Source organism: Euwallacea fornicatus, chromosome 12 (assembly GCF_040115645.1).
Source record: "Euwallacea fornicatus isolate EFF26 chromosome 12, ASM4011564v1, whole genome shotgun sequence".
NCBI classification, from domain to species: domain Eukaryota; kingdom Metazoa; phylum Arthropoda; class Insecta; order Coleoptera; family Curculionidae; genus Euwallacea; species Euwallacea fornicatus.
In genome coordinates, this window is record NC_089552.1 from 3,227,715 (window position 1) to 3,243,646 (window position 15,932).

The following is a 15,932-nucleotide window of genomic DNA, read 5'->3' on the forward strand; positions in this document are numbered from 1 at the left end:
TGGTCTTCAGTTCATTACCTATACTTACTTGCATTTGAACATAAAACTGGCACAACTACCCTGAAGGATATTTCGTACTTATAAAGCGAATCTCTCCCTCTAGGAGACAGGCTCAATTCCAGAAATTTAAATTCATGGCCCAGCCTGGAAAAATCGAGGTAATGAGGAAAAATGCTAATTCAGCCAGGATCGGTTCCACGGTTTGATTTTCCGCACCGTGGAAATGGAATTGCTTCATTTCCAGGGATATTTTTTATCCCCCGGTGAGGATTACGCCCAAATGGGGACGGCGCGAGAATAAGATTTTATTTTAGATCTAATTTATTCTAGAACGCAGAGATTTATTTGCGATTTTCTCGGATTTTAATTGGAAATAGTTCTTTCAAAGAGAAGCATATTTTACCAACGAATTGAGCGACGATAGTGTGGTATAAAGCAGAAATACCGACGCACAAGACATCGATGACCATTGAAATACCAAGCCAGGGGGCTTGGCTACGACAGTGCACACCTTGAGTACCGGCACAATATGGCCAATGAAAGTAGGGAACAACCGAAAAGTAGCTTCTCGTGTAGGTTGGTACTAATTCGAAGCCGAATATTATCTGATCAATGCGAGATGATAGACGTGGTTCGTGGTGCTCCTGACATTCAAGCAGAGACAGGAACAGATATTATGCATACGCAGAAAGGTCAATTTCTTGCAAGTAACGAACAGGTGCTCTAAAAAACCATCTTTACTTGCGTTTGTTGAATAAATAGTTTGAAACTGCCTCAGATTTCGAGAAATTACGAGAAAAACATGAAAATGTGCAATCACGAACACAGAAGAATTTTTGGAATCTCTAAGGGTGTCTATAGCTATCTAAACTCTTCAACTAAATGGTCCTGGAAACTTCCTGAAGTGCATATTGATTAAAAATTAAAACTTCTTTAGGAGACGCTACAGGTTCTACTAAACCATACAACTCGTCCAGGACTTTTGGAAAGCGAAGAATACTCAGAAAAATTTCAGCGCCCTTCAAAAATATTTCTGAGGCTACAGAGAGTCCTTGGACCGCCCAAAATTTAATTAACAATTATGTATCTATGAAACTGCCATAAACGATGCATAAGAATATGTTTTTCTCAGGCAATTTCAGTCATTTTCAGGAAGCTTATTTCTTTTTCTCTGATGGGATGCTTCCAAGTTCTAAATGGACTTCTATTTAATTTATCGTAAAATGTGTTTAAATTTACAAAAACAAAATAAGATAGAGGAAAGTGGTAGTAGAAAGTGAACATTTAATCCTTCGGGCCTTTGTAAGAAATCTGAATGACACTTATAAAGCATCTTAAGAACTCCGATAAAAACATGAACTTCAATAACATTCCTGAACATTCCACTAGTAAAGTGCATTATTAGAAATCTCAATTTTTCAAGTTTTGGTAAGTTCTAAAAGTTCCAGTAGTTGATTTTTTTAATTGTGCACAGCTCTACAAGAAATTCCTACCGTTGTAATTTACCCAATTGTTTACATTTATAGTTGAAACAGGAGCATTGAAACTACTCCTACATGTTGATGCTGCTAGTCCTACCCAATAGGTCTGTTTCTGGTAATTTTCAGGAAGTTCTTGCTTAGGTGAGTATTTTGAAACAACCGAATATTTAAAGTTTCCCATTATGGAAGGTCCACCCTTCCTATGGCCACGAGAACTCTTTCGATGATTTAAACAACTCGGAAATTCCCTAATCCATCGCTGACCGTAAGCCCTTCAGCGGCTGTTTTTCTTGTTTTAATCCCCTGTAATTCCAGTTGAAACCGCGGCGATTTGGACCGCGGTAATTTTATGCCTCCACTAACTACCTCGGATTATTTTAATCGCCCTATAAATACGGCACTCGATGGACATAATTCCGGTGCTGACCGGTCCGGATTTCGCAGATTTCGCTTTCAATTATTCATCGGCCACTATACTCCTCTCCTTTCAAGCCCATCAAGCAGCAAACATCATTTGACACTTCATTGTCCAAATATTTCTCACATCCTACCCTTATATGGCGACCACCGTGTGCACACACATATTAAATTCCAAGCAAAGCTCATCTATTGTTGGTCGTTTATGCAGAAACTCACAATGGGTAGGGATGCTCATTTTAATCTGGTTTCGTGCGTGTGATGTAGGTGAGAAAGGTTGGTATTAATCCCTGTTACCAAAACAGCGATGGGACCTATCAATGAAATTGCCCACGCCTTGGTGAAAGTATCGGTTACAAATAATACCGCACCAACCATGGGTAAAAGGCAGATGTTGGCATTGAGCCTGACAAAATTCCAGGATGTTTTAGAAGAATCCTGAATGTGCGGAACTTTGCCTAGAATATCGTCGGTATGCAAGAGAAGGTGACCAAGTCCAAAATTTCACATTTTTTAGTTTGTAATGCCCATGTACCTTAAATTCGGTGTTATTTATCAGGAAAAATGAACAACTTTAAAAATTCCATGAAAATACCTATAATTTAAAATTCCAGATTGACCATGTCGTGTTCGTAAAAATGTGGAAAGGAGAAAATGACTATGTCCGCTTAGTCATTTTCTCCTGTGAGTATTTTTGCAAAAAGGACTTGAATGACTGTATTGATGTATAAATGTATGCTGCGAAATACAACTCGAGATGAAGGGGCAGAAAAATAGAATGGCTGGAAATCGACCAATTAAGGTGCGAAAAAGGGACAGAATTTTACAATGTCCCGATACAACTATGATGAAGAGCATAAAATGTCTAATGTGGAAGTTGAAAAAAGAGGTAGACCCAGCAACGTTCCAAAAGAAAGGGGGCCAAAGAAATGTTATACGGAACCATGGCCTATATCAACGAAGAAGAAATACGACTTAATTAAGCTTCGTCGCACTGAGGTAATTCCGGTCGAATACTACAGTTGGTATTTAAACTTACCAAGTGGTAAATCCTTGATGGACAAGTGTCCAGAACCCGCACAAGATGAATACAGTGACGAAGATTAAGCATTTGAAACTAATTAATAGCGTTTACTTTAAGTATAGCAATTAGTAATTTTGAGTACATATTCTAGAAAATATATCGTTCATAAAAATCATTAGAAACCAACCTGATGTACGTTAATGGATTCGATAATCACAAGCAAATTACTAAAATATTAATAATTCAAAACTACTGTTGGTGGACTTGGTCACCATCTCTTTGTACATCGACGATATATCTTTTGACGATTGGATAATTCTCCCGCCAGTAAGTACGAGTTAAGGGCTGCATCGGTTGGTTTGTCTTTTTTGGATAAAGTAATTTATAAAAACTCTTCAAAGCACTCTCAATTCCACTAAGGAACTCGCAGTAAGAAAGCGAGGATGGAGACGGGACAGAATTTGCATTTAAGTTCAAGCAGACTTAAAAGATAAGTGATAACAAGACCGATAGAAATATTAAAGAAAACCCCATGAAGTTGCAATTTTCCCCTCACTTATGGCGTATCGGAAGTGTCTTCTATTTCCAGTTTATCTTTCTCGCACACCAAACCCGTCTCCGCGTGATCAAGGTATTATAAACAAGCCCAGCTCAAGACGCGAAATGTGGTTACCATTCATTTATCAATTAATTTAGATGTGAGTTTCGCTCGTCCCTAAGAAATTACGAATTATTATAAAGTAATTTACGAGCTGCAATAATTTCCATTAATAAAAATGCGCTCCTTAACATCGCAGATAATTAATATTAATGTTGGCAGGCTTGTTTATGTAGCAGTATTACATGACCGCTTCCAGATTTAGTATTGATGCTAGGCACGAACATCGTCGTAGCACCTGTAATGGTGATGTAATGCGTGAAGAACGGTTAAGGAGGACAGTCGCTTGGAAGGCAGAAATAAATCCCGTTAAAGGAGACCTGTTGATTTCTTAAACTTATATGCCAATTCAGGCTATTAATCACGTGAATTATTATACTTAAACACCCAAAGTCAGTTTTGGCGTGTTCGGAACCCAGGGCCTAAGAAAATATGGGAAAGATGGGCGCCTGCCGCCAGATTTGAGTTTTGATTTTTACGGAATAGACACAGAAATCGTAATAATGGTTATTATTAAATTGAAATGCTGCTTCTTTGCAATCCGAAGTGGAAATTATATGTATTCACAGGTTGTCGAAAGTCTCATGTTTGGTTTTCCATCCGTTCTCGCAACTCTGCTACTGTGTAAATTTCACTCGTAAACACCAAATATTTCATATAACCCCACAGATAAAAATCACATGGATTTGAGTCTGGCGATCTCGCGGGCCATTTTGTTGATCGATTACTATCTATCCACCTGTTAGAAAATTGGTTGTCCCTTACCTGTAAGTCCTACACTCCGCGTTTAAATTGAGACGGATCGCCGTCGTGTAAGAACCACATGATTTATAATTAATTAAACAATATAATTCCTTCTTAAATAAGAAGAGGCTATCGGCCTACGTGGCCTTTCTGTCCATGTTGGTATTTACAAGTGTTATAATGATAGTAATCGTAGTCTCAAAAACAGTATCATCCACAACAATCACCCCAAAACCACCAGCACCAATCACACCCAGTAGACCAACCAACATCCAACCTTCACAGCACCGAACAAAAGTGTAAGCATATCAGGCACATCAAACATCCCACATCTAGTCTATGACTTGGTAGTGTTCAATCAGAGTTGTGCCCGGTGTGAGGTAACGTGAGTTTCTATTCTGTCGGTCAATGCACAGTCCAACAACGATGTCCCAGTTTTTCTCTTTTTCTTTCCACTTTTTTTGTATTTGTAATAGTCTGTCTGAAATTTTTGTCATATTAGTTTTTTCGTATAGCGCTTCGTTGAAAGGGTTGTACAGTGGATTATCCGGGTGACGAATTTTTGTAATTCGTCTTAAAGTTATTTGCTCTGTAGTTTGTATGTATTTTTTTGTTTTGTTAGTTGCGTTTGCCATAATTATGTTACCGTAGTCCAGTAGTGGTCTACAAATGGATTTATATATCTTGGATGCTGTGTTAGTGCTGATTCCTTTGTTCTTGTAAGTCAGCACTCTAAAGTGTTTTGCTCTTTTGGTCATTTCTGCTCTCATGTTTTGTAAGTGTTTTGTAAGTTTCATTTTAGGGTCTAAAGTGATACCCAGATACTTGACGAGCTTACTTGGTTTGCATGATTTATATTTTACACAAAAATGTATTAAAACTTTCATACACGTATATTTCGGTTATTTCGGGAATTTCGAAAAAAACTTACATAAATATTTTGCTTAGTGTGCTTCATCAATAAATTTCTATTGGAAGTGGGTTTCTTAACCATTAACTCCGTTTGAAATTTTGTACAGATACCTTAAATAGCTTTTAAATAGAACTAGGGGACCATGTATACTATTCCAACTTAGGAAGCATCATTTGAGAGCTCACATTAAAGCTACAGTGGAAACACTATGTAGGTACCTACGATCCTTCTCCGGAATGACCAGAACGTAACTGATATATGATACAATTTGCAGGGTCCATTCCTAATAATAAAGGTTAATCCTCACTATACATGCCGTTTCCTTTCCATGTCCGTTCCCTAAACGTTCCATAAACGATTCCGTAGAAATATGAATTGTTATGCGATCAGTTCAAACTAAAGGGGTACCATGGGGATCTCATTGTTTAAAAACAGTTTGCTATTAAAATTACGTATGGATCGCTTTAAATATATTCATTTTAAACACACTGTACACCTGTAAGTTCAGCAAATGTATACGCTCTATGTACCGCTCACATGTTCGTACTTGGAGGACTGGCGGAGTCGTCCGACTATGAATGCTATCAAGTTGTATCAAATAGGCAGGGGACTAATGTGAGATGGAAACGGAATGATAGTGACGACCACCTTTTAATCTTCTTCAATCTAATATGTAACCTCATTTCGACCTGCGGACTGATATAATCCTGCAAAGTGGGAGCTCTGCTTTTAGCAGCACCAGGTAAAATGTTTCTGAATCTAGCTAATTTCCAATTTGCCCTGCAAATTCATTTACACCAATTAACAATTTCTTGTTGGTATTGCGACCAATAAATAAAACAAAGACAACACCAGGACTGCAATTACGCCAGCAACAACACAAATATAATCATATTATAATGAAAATAAATATGGGAATGGTGTGTGGTTATTTGGACAAATAGGGGAACAATGAATTTTCCTGTTGAATTAATATATTTGGTTCAGTTATATCCCATGCGCGAATCCTCCTCTCTACAACGAATAATAATAATAATAAAAATATTATTGCAATAATTACTTTTTAAATTATATTTTTAACCTTATAATACCTCATTAACGCAAAATATTTGCTCATATGTAAACAATACTGAAAGCGTAAAATCTAATTTACCAGACACACAAACCATCGAGGAAGTAAGGTTTCGCAAACAGTTGACATCAAACACCGAAATGAGGTCCGTGGGGAGAGCCAGGACAAACTTGCAGCAGGAAATCCCTCAGGATTTTTTGTACTGCTTCCTGGTTAAATATTTACATCGTCCCTTCGATTGCAAAGCATCGGGTTTAGGTGAGAAATAAAGCGCGAAATTGAGGACCCTTTATTAAGCCCTTCGCCCTTTGAGACACAGGCGCGTGTGCAATTATTGCACGTGCACTATTAGAGGGTAGATATTTTAATTTTTATATAAATTTATTTCTAGCTATTATTTGGAGTGCGGCAGAGGCTCTCATCAATATTTATAGAAGCATTAGCATTTTTTTCTCGATGATGTATATCATTAGGTTTGTTAGAAATTAATTTTTCAGCTGGACACCTGTTCCGAAGAAGAGCAGCCCGAAACGCCAAAGCACCATAATGTATTATGGTTTTAATTATAGGGTTTCAAAGCGAACTTCTTATTGTTTTATACCCAACTTAGTCCGTGCAGAATTCTTTCTTCTGCATATGAAATTCTTCTTGGCCATAGGCGCACGGCCCGACTACTGTACGAGATCGCCCGAGATCAGATAGAAGTACTATTATTACCTATATGACCTCGCAAGAGAGATAAGAAGGCACAATAGTAGTACCACGAACTACGAAGTAAACAAAGGTGCGTCTAGCCCAAATTTCTCACGGGCCGTTGATCGGGGCCCCCGGTCCGTCTCGGACCATTTTTCAACGCGCGATGACTGATGGCTGTCAATTTGTTACATGTCATGAGTGGCGAGATGCAGGGGGTCCCGCTGCGGGCTCCATCTTCAGCCAAAGATCAAGTGTTCAGATGGTTTTTTCAGTTATTTTCTATAAAACTAGCCTCAAGCCAATTCAGATATCTCAAAAATACACAAATTGTCGAATTTCTTTGTTTCCATTACTATGCCGCGTGTTCGTCACACCATTATCATTTATATCGCGTTTCATTCGCAGTATGAAAAAAATTTCAGACCACCGTGCTCCTGAAAATTTCACATGACCGAACCAAGTTTTATGTTGAGAATTCTGCTTGCTGAAATAATGTCATCAAACTTTTTCTACCAGCGAGTCATAGTCACAGTGTCGCTCTCATTTGCAAGCTGAATGGGCGCAAAATATTTCACAAGTTGACGAACTTTTCGAAACAAATTTTGCAAATAAAGTAATGTACGGGGATCATACATTAAGCTTGAGGGGGCGCATCCAAGGCACCTACATATTTCTAATAAAGAGATTTTTCCCTCAAAATTTCATTTATCTCAGTGGTTTTCCGGATGCATGGCGATTCGATCACCTTTCGAAAAAAAATTTACTTTAAAGCAAATACATGTTGCTGAAATTAGGCATGTTGTTATTGCTTCATTATCCATGTCTAAGTGAACCCATATTCGCTGATGCGACATTTTCCTGTAAATAACCCTCATTTCGCTCTACTTCCTCTGTGAATTTCATATACTTAGATCAGTAGCGGTTCAGATATATTTACGTAGCAACTCTTTTAACTAGTAGTTTTAGCTGTGTTGACTTAAACTTCTCACTCAGCTTAAATTTTACACTTAAACGTTTCTTGAAGCACTTTCATACATACATACATACAGTGAATCCCAAAAATATTCGGACGCGCTCTTTTTACAGATTTCACGAGACCTAATTAAACATATTAGTTATTTTTTTATTTTTTTTACGTTAGAAATGTCTCTATCAACCATCTATTTAGGGGTCTGCATAAAAAAGGAATGCGAAATCATAATAGTTTGTATTGAAATTTCCAGAAAAAGTCTAGAGCACCATTAAACGGGTCACAAAAATATTCGGACGACACAGACAACAAAATGATTCATAGCGAAAAAAGAATTCTTACGCATTTGCATGCATTTGTTGCTTGCTAAATACAGAAATCGCAGAGTAAAATTAGAAATAATATCCATCATGGGTCGGGTACCAAACAAACGTAATGTTAGTTTTGATACAAGGCAATTAGTAATATTTCATTACGAAAAAGGTAATTCCTATAAAAAGATTGGGGAAATGCTCCAATTAAGTAAGAGCACAGTTGGAGACATTGTAAAACGTTATAAAAATGAAGATAGAATACTTCCAAAAAAACAAACAGGTCGACCAAAATTGTTAAAAGATAGGGACAACCGCTTCATAATGAGAACCATTAAGAAAAACCCTAAAGTTAGTGCTCCAAAATTGAAGACCCTATTGGAAAATCATTCCAATAAAATAGTTAGTACTGAACCAATTGGTCGGTCTATCAGAAGCCATGGATATCACGGAAGGGTATGCAGAAAAAAACCATGGCTCAGAAGTAAAAATGTAAAAGTACGAATCAATTTTGCTAAAGAATTCATTTCTAAACCAGACAATTATTGGAATGATGTAATTTTTTGTGATGAATCAAAATATTATATTTTTAGCTCAGACGAAAGTCAAATGGTATGGAAGAAAGCAAATGCAGAACTACAGAGACATTTTTGTCCTACAGTAAAACATGGAGGAGGTTCAGTTTTGGATTGGGGGTGTATATCATCACTAGGAGTTGGTGAATTAGTTTTCATTGATGGTATTATAGACAAAAATGCATATTTAAATATTCTAAGACAAATTTTACGGAAAAGTGCGGAAAACATGGGCATATTAAATTCGTTCAAGCTATACCAAGACAATGATCCAAAACATACCGCTCATATTGTTCGTGAGTGGCTGTTGTACAATTGTCCTAAAGTCCTTAAAACCCCTCCCCAATCTCCAGACTTAAACCCGATAGAAAACGTATGGCACTATTTGGAAAAACAACTTAGAAAACATGAAATTACATCAAAAACAATATTAAAAACCAGGTTGCGAGAAGAATGGAATAAAATTAATTTAAATTATTTAAGAAAAATTGTATCTTCTATGCCTAAACGTTTGAAAAGTGTGGTTGAAGCGAAAGGTGGCCATACAAAATACTAAATTAATTAATTAGGTTAATTATATATCTTTAAATCAATTATACAGGGTGTTTCCTAACTACGTGTAAAAAATTTAAAGGCGTAATCCTCGACTGATTTTGAGTCAAAAGTGTCTAATAAATATATGTCCGCAAATTCCTTGTTTGAAAGATACAGGGTGTTGAAATGTGACAAGAAAAAGAGATTTTATTTCCAAAATGACTAAATTTGGGTGTTTGAATTTTAGAAAAGACAATTTTTTGGGGGAATGCTTTAATGATTAATTATAAGAATTGCTGAAAATTACCACCATTACTCATAATGCACGCTTTCATCCTTCTTGTTAATGATTGTCTCACTCTCTCGAAAACTCCTGGTGTGTTGCGTATCGTTTCACATCCGGTAATTATACGTTCCTGAAATTGATCTAGAGTATTTATTGGGACAGCATAGACAAGTCTCTTCAGATCACCCCAAAAGTAGAAGTCCAGAGGATTACAATCCGGGGACCTTGCTGGCCACGACTGATTAAGCTCTGGGACACCTCTGCCTATCCATTTATTTGGAAAAGTTGCATTTAATGCAATTTTATTGCATCTTTCAGTCAACACCCTGTATGTTGGAAACAAGGCATTTGCGGACATATGTTTAGTAGACATTTTTGACTCAAAATCAGTCGAGGATTACGCCTTTAAATTTTTTACACGTAGTTAGGAAACACCCTGTATAGATATAGTAGTTATATGTTAGTTATTACCGTCCGAATATTTTTGTGACCCGTTTAATGGTGCTCTAGACTTTTTCTGGAAATTTCAATACAAACTATTATGATTTCGCATTCCTTTTTTATGCAGACCCCTAAATAGATGGTTGATAGAGACATTTCTAACGTAAAAAAAATAAAAAAATAACTAATATGTTTAATTAGGTCTCGTGAAACTGTAAAAAGAGCGCGTCCGAATATTTTTGGGATTCACTGTATAAACAAAGTCACTTTTTTAACTTATCACTATAAACGCCAATAGTTTGATGCGGAAGCGCGATTAGGAAAGATATTCCATGAAGTACTGGCTCAATTCTGAGCCTCCCAATACGCTCTATTATTTCTGACCCGCAGATCCCGAGTACCTGTATAAAGCCCGCATATTTTTTCAGATTTTCATTTAGACCAAGAGTAAAGAGAATTTTTTTGGAACCTATGTTGCGAATATTGCGAATTTAAGCAGTTTGTGAGGATCACGAAATTACGCGAAACCCAATATTTCAGGCTTCATACTTTGGAAACCGCTCTTCGATTTTTCCTTTGATAATAAAGTTGCATCCTTTGATCTGAGCTAACTCATCGAAGAATGTTTTCCAGGCCAGTGGCATTTCACATGCGAGACAGTTTGATAGGCTTTTCGGATTGTAAAGTTTATCGAACAAATCGAATCACAAATAACAAAAATTAGGCTGCAGGCAGGTTTACGGTTCATTCCATGATCGAGATAAAAGTTTTATAGACTTTTTAAATAATGGAAAGGGATAAGAATAAATTTCACAGTTTCATCTATATTTCTTCTCCTTACCGTAAGCAAAACACTTTCAAAAATAGGAGCGATCATTAGAAAACTGCATATATGTAAATCTTGCTGATATAGATTGATGGTGATACCGCAATCACATGCAGTTTCAGAGATTCCGATTGGTTGATATATTCGAGGACTGCAACAAATCTCATATTTCCTCATTTTCTCTCTTGTTGTTTCTCATATTCATTCTCGTATATACAAAAACGATAGTAAGATAGTATGAATCACAAGGATAATATAGTATCCTAAGGCGAGCAAAGAGTAAATTTACTGCCGCAACGATATTTGTAGAAATTCATCAAAAACAAGCAAAGACACTAAATTTACGTTTTTGCCGTGTGAGACACATGTTTTTTCTCCAATTGGCACTGATTCACCCGTTTTTACAAAATCTCCGATTTGCAAAAAACGGAGTGAAAACGTCATTAATCACCCAAAACAGCCTGTAGAGTCACACTTCTATTGCGTAGGAGTAGAAATATGTTATTTTACAGTTTAGGCAATAAAAACAACACTTTACAGCCTGCGTTTCTGCTGATTAAGAGGCAACTTTTTGTCAACCGAAGACAGATAATTATTATTTTGTACTCAATGCAGCATTTGACTCATCATGGTGCGTAAGCCAACATTCAAGTGGGAACACTCCTCTCTAGAAAAATGAAATTGTACTTTACGCATGCAAAAGAGTGCGAAATTTATCTGTACTCTGGTACACGATATTTATGTTTTAAAAACAATATATTTCAGAAGAACTAAACAAAGCGTTTCTTGTTATTTTTTAATTAACCCCGTTTAATATAAAATACAAGCAGTCAATTTTTCATTCCCCCTACAACAAAACGGCATGATTTGGAGCCAGTTAAATCACAATGAACGGGCCTGCGGAATTCTTATGGGTACATTAGTCAAGTAAATGGGTATTTATAAAAGCGAGGGGTACACATCGAGGGTAGTTTCCCTTACAAGTTGTTATCAGGTGCGCGTTCAGTCATGACCACTGTTTCCAATTATTTACACAATGCGAGCCACCCCCCGGGTCGCTATTGTCTAGGAAGCCGCCCCACAAGGGGGGTCGGGAGCCCCTTTTTGTGTGTTTCTCCAACCGCCCCTGTTCGTTCTGGTTTTATTGTTATTTTACTGCGGTTTTGTCAAAAATTGTTACGTGCATCATGTAAGTTGATTTCAAAAAGAAATTGCAGGTTGTTGTGTATGCTTTCGACTGGTTTTTAGCGGGTAAAATGTTATCGGCCGATCCTGCCAGGCAGCCCTTGGCCCTCGTTTTATATCAGGAAACGTACAGTGTGCATCAGCGTCAGGCGGCGGTAGATTGGGGGCCGTCAATCGCACTATCTGCTACTGACACGCATTCACACGGTATCAGCCCAATGCCAGGCGGGGCCTTTTTCCTGCAGGAACCCGTTGCACACTGCAGGACGTCCAAGGGGCGTCACTCGCCGGGTTAAGATTAAAGGAAGACTTTTCTGATCCCTTTTACCGTGACGAAAACATCTGAGAACCGATCCTAAGACGGAGAACATGAGACTCCCCTGGATAGCAACTTCTAAAACGACCTTACGGATATTTTTTAACGATTTCGTATAAACTCTTGAACAGGCCTAGGCATCGACGTAATTAGATATTCAAAGTTCGCCGTAGGGTTTATGTTTCCAGGCTACTTGTATAATATCACATTACAAAAAAGGCGGTAAACTTTGTGGAGTAGTGTGTACATTTTAAAATTCTTTATCCACTGTACACTTGGATAAGTGAAAATTATGGATATCTCGGTGCCCTACGTAAAAAATTGGTCTAATTTTGATAAAACTAATCCAACGTAGCTCTGAGGACATGTAGTTGCGAATTGTTTTATTGAAAAATTATATTAGGAAGATCCTGAAATCATTGTTCCAATACTTCCTGGATGTAACTCTGGAGGTATTGCTCCTGACGAAAATTAAAGATGACCTGCTACCATGAGCAGTACCGCCTCTGCACGATTCAATGCATTGGGACACATTTGCCTGTATTAAAAATTGAGCGTCACGTGTTACACCCCGTCGATCACGTTCTTATTCTTGATCGATTATTATGTTTATCCAAAAAAATAAAGCAATCAACTTCTATATCTTAAATACTTTGACTACAACCATAAAAAAATTCTATATGTTTCAGATCTATTTATAGAAAACAATAAGCATGAAAAACTGCAAACTCGTTCGATTCAGCATAAGTTCCTACTTAAGAGTAAACTTCGGGTGACCACTCCACGAGATATTGCGAACAAGCCAGATTATTTTCGACGATGCCATCAGTGCCAGGAGGTTACAGGCTCAGCTCTAAATATATTTTTTCTCTTAACCAGATCCTGAACATAATCTGGATGCTTCTTCTTTCTTATCCCTATGTAATTTGAACCATCTCATACACCTCAGATACATGTATATATCTGTATAAGTGCCAGATTTCCGTTGTCAAAACAGCTAAGTGACCCCTTCTTTGACATCCAAACCTAGTAATTAGAGGACAACAAGGAGGAGCCCCCAGAGGAGTCCCCGTGGCTAATCTGCGCCGCTGTCGCGACCAGACGCACACATGGACGGCGGCGCTACGATCGAGATATGCGCCCATTGTTCCCGTTAATCTCCGGCACGCTCCCGTAGGACGAACGGGATGAGGCTCACACACGCGACTCTGAATTATCATATAAATATGTCAAACGGACTCCCGGGGGAATCGAAACGAGATAAGAATTCGGCCGGTGCTGCGCTACAGTAGACAAAGGGCTCTCTTTTTGTGTTCGAGCTTCGGTGTCCTCTTTTGTCTGGAAAAACCGCCGTTGTTGCCCATTTTACAGAGAATGGGGTTATGATAGGTTTTTCCTTGGAATTCTGTTATTAAACGACACCTTTCTTAGCAGTGCCTACGTGTAGGAAGAAAAAAAATCTTAAGTCGATAACAGATTGAGTTGCGTCTGTTCCTACACTAGTGTAAATAAATATTCAAGCATGGTAATTTCTCTGATTCAAATAATACAGAAACGAATCGTCTAAAAGACTGTGAAATTTAACGCACATTCATCAGCTGCAGAATGTCGAAAAAATATTCATTTTGCCAACACCGATAAAAATAATGTGACCGGTTTTTAATCAAAAACGACGAATAAACGGATTGAATTTCGCAACTAGTTACATAATGCTAGCAGGTACTTCATGTCATAAGTCAAAAATAAACGGGTCCAATACCAATAATACCTGATGCAATTCCAGACAGAAGTTGTATAGACATTTAAATATGAACAGAATCAAACGTGCGTTTAGTGATTTAGTGATAGCCGAATCAATTCCCTAACATGATAAAGAACTTGGAAACTTTGGCGACCAGGAAAATAAACCTTTAAGTACACTTATACTATAAACATATGTCAAGCAATTTAACGAGGAGAAATTAGCGTACTCCCCACATAAGAAACTATGAATACTATTCTGGTTCGGGTCCTAAGCACCGTAGTGCCTTAGACATAGTCATAAATAATGTAATAGCAACAGTATGTTAGCTAACATGAAAACAAACATTTTTGAGATTAGGATGAAATAAACGACAAAAATTACGGGAAAATCTCTTTATCTCTCTCCCTCTCTCCCCGTCCCTCTCTCTCTCTCCTCCCCCCTCTCTCTCTCTCTCTTCCTCTCTTTTTCTCTTTCTCTTTTTCTCTTTTTCTCTTTCTCTTTTTCTCTCTCTTTTTCTCTTTCTCTTTCTCTTTCTCGTTCTCTCTTTCTCTCTCAGGGACTCTAGTTGGGAATAATAGACAAGGATATATAATAAAAATAACTCCCGTATTACACATATTGACGACCTTATTCCGCTTTTCTCTTGACGGTTTCGTACTCTGTCTTACTTGCGGTGAGTAATTGACCTACTTTCCTTCTGGACTATCTCTGTGTTAAGTAGAACATTCCCTTTGACGAGCGGTAAAACACTTGACAGTTGAATGTAAGAACTTAAACTTGAATTTACATATAAAAATCCGATAATGGCAGGAAAACTCTTAATTCTTCTGAAAACGAAAATTTATCTTTAGGACTGAGAAAATTTTTCAACTAAATGGTCCAATTTACGATATTTCTTCGTAACGAAAAGGAAAATTTAAACAGTGAGAACTGATTCAACTGTTTTGAAACAAGCAAAACTTTCGTAAAGAATAGATTTTTCTCGACACACATTCCTTGAAGCAATTCTGTTTTCCAGGAAGAATATTTAAGTGGCGTGTCACAGTGGAATGTGAGAAATTCCGGCCAGTTCTGTTGGACCAGATATAACTGGATTTTTACACGGTTTTTTCCATAAATTATTTTAAAACGACGTGAACATCTGTACATTAAATGGAGTTAAAAAAACAGTTTAGTATTAATTTTTTCAGGGGAACTAAAAGAGATAAATATGTAAAATCTTATATCGCTGCAACCATCTTAAACAGGGCTGGCTGATGAACATATACGAAACGGCAGGTATTATGTTAAAATGAGAATTACAGAGGGCTCAGCTTGAATCTGTTTAAATATACTCCATTTCACTCAATAATCAACAACATAATTTATAGTATTTTGACGTTCCTCGATTACTGCCACGTGATCACATCTCTACATTGAAACTTCAAAGTTAAGGTCTACTGAAACTTGATATTTAAGGCCAACTAAATGCTCTGGCGGCCGTTGTAAATATGAAAATTTTATTAAGCCTATTCTGGATGGACATATATTTGCGGAGCTTGGGACATTTCGTGTTCATTACTAATCGAGCGTGATTCTATCATGCTCGGTAGCATTTGTTGCACTGTAGGGATTAGTGAGTCTCATAACCCCACAGAACATTAATATCTTTAACAGGTTAGCAAAACGTAATTTATAAAAGTGTTTCCTCAGCATGCTCGATTTTATATCATGAAATGAACCCATAATTGGCTGGTAAA

The 15,932-nt window shown here is 37.3% G+C and overlaps 1 protein-coding gene across 1 annotated transcript in view; it reads left to right on the forward strand.

The window, feature by feature from the left end:
- Window positions 1-9,344: 9,344 nt before the first annotated feature.
- Window positions 9,345-15,932, forward strand: part of Wwox (WW domain-containing oxidoreductase) — a 108,596-nt gene continuing 102,008 nt past the window's right edge. The window contains exon 1 of the mRNA XM_066288341.1: window positions 9,345-9,351. The gene's annotated coding sequence lies outside the window, so the exon portion shown is untranslated. The remainder of the gene's footprint in view (window positions 9,352-15,932) is intronic.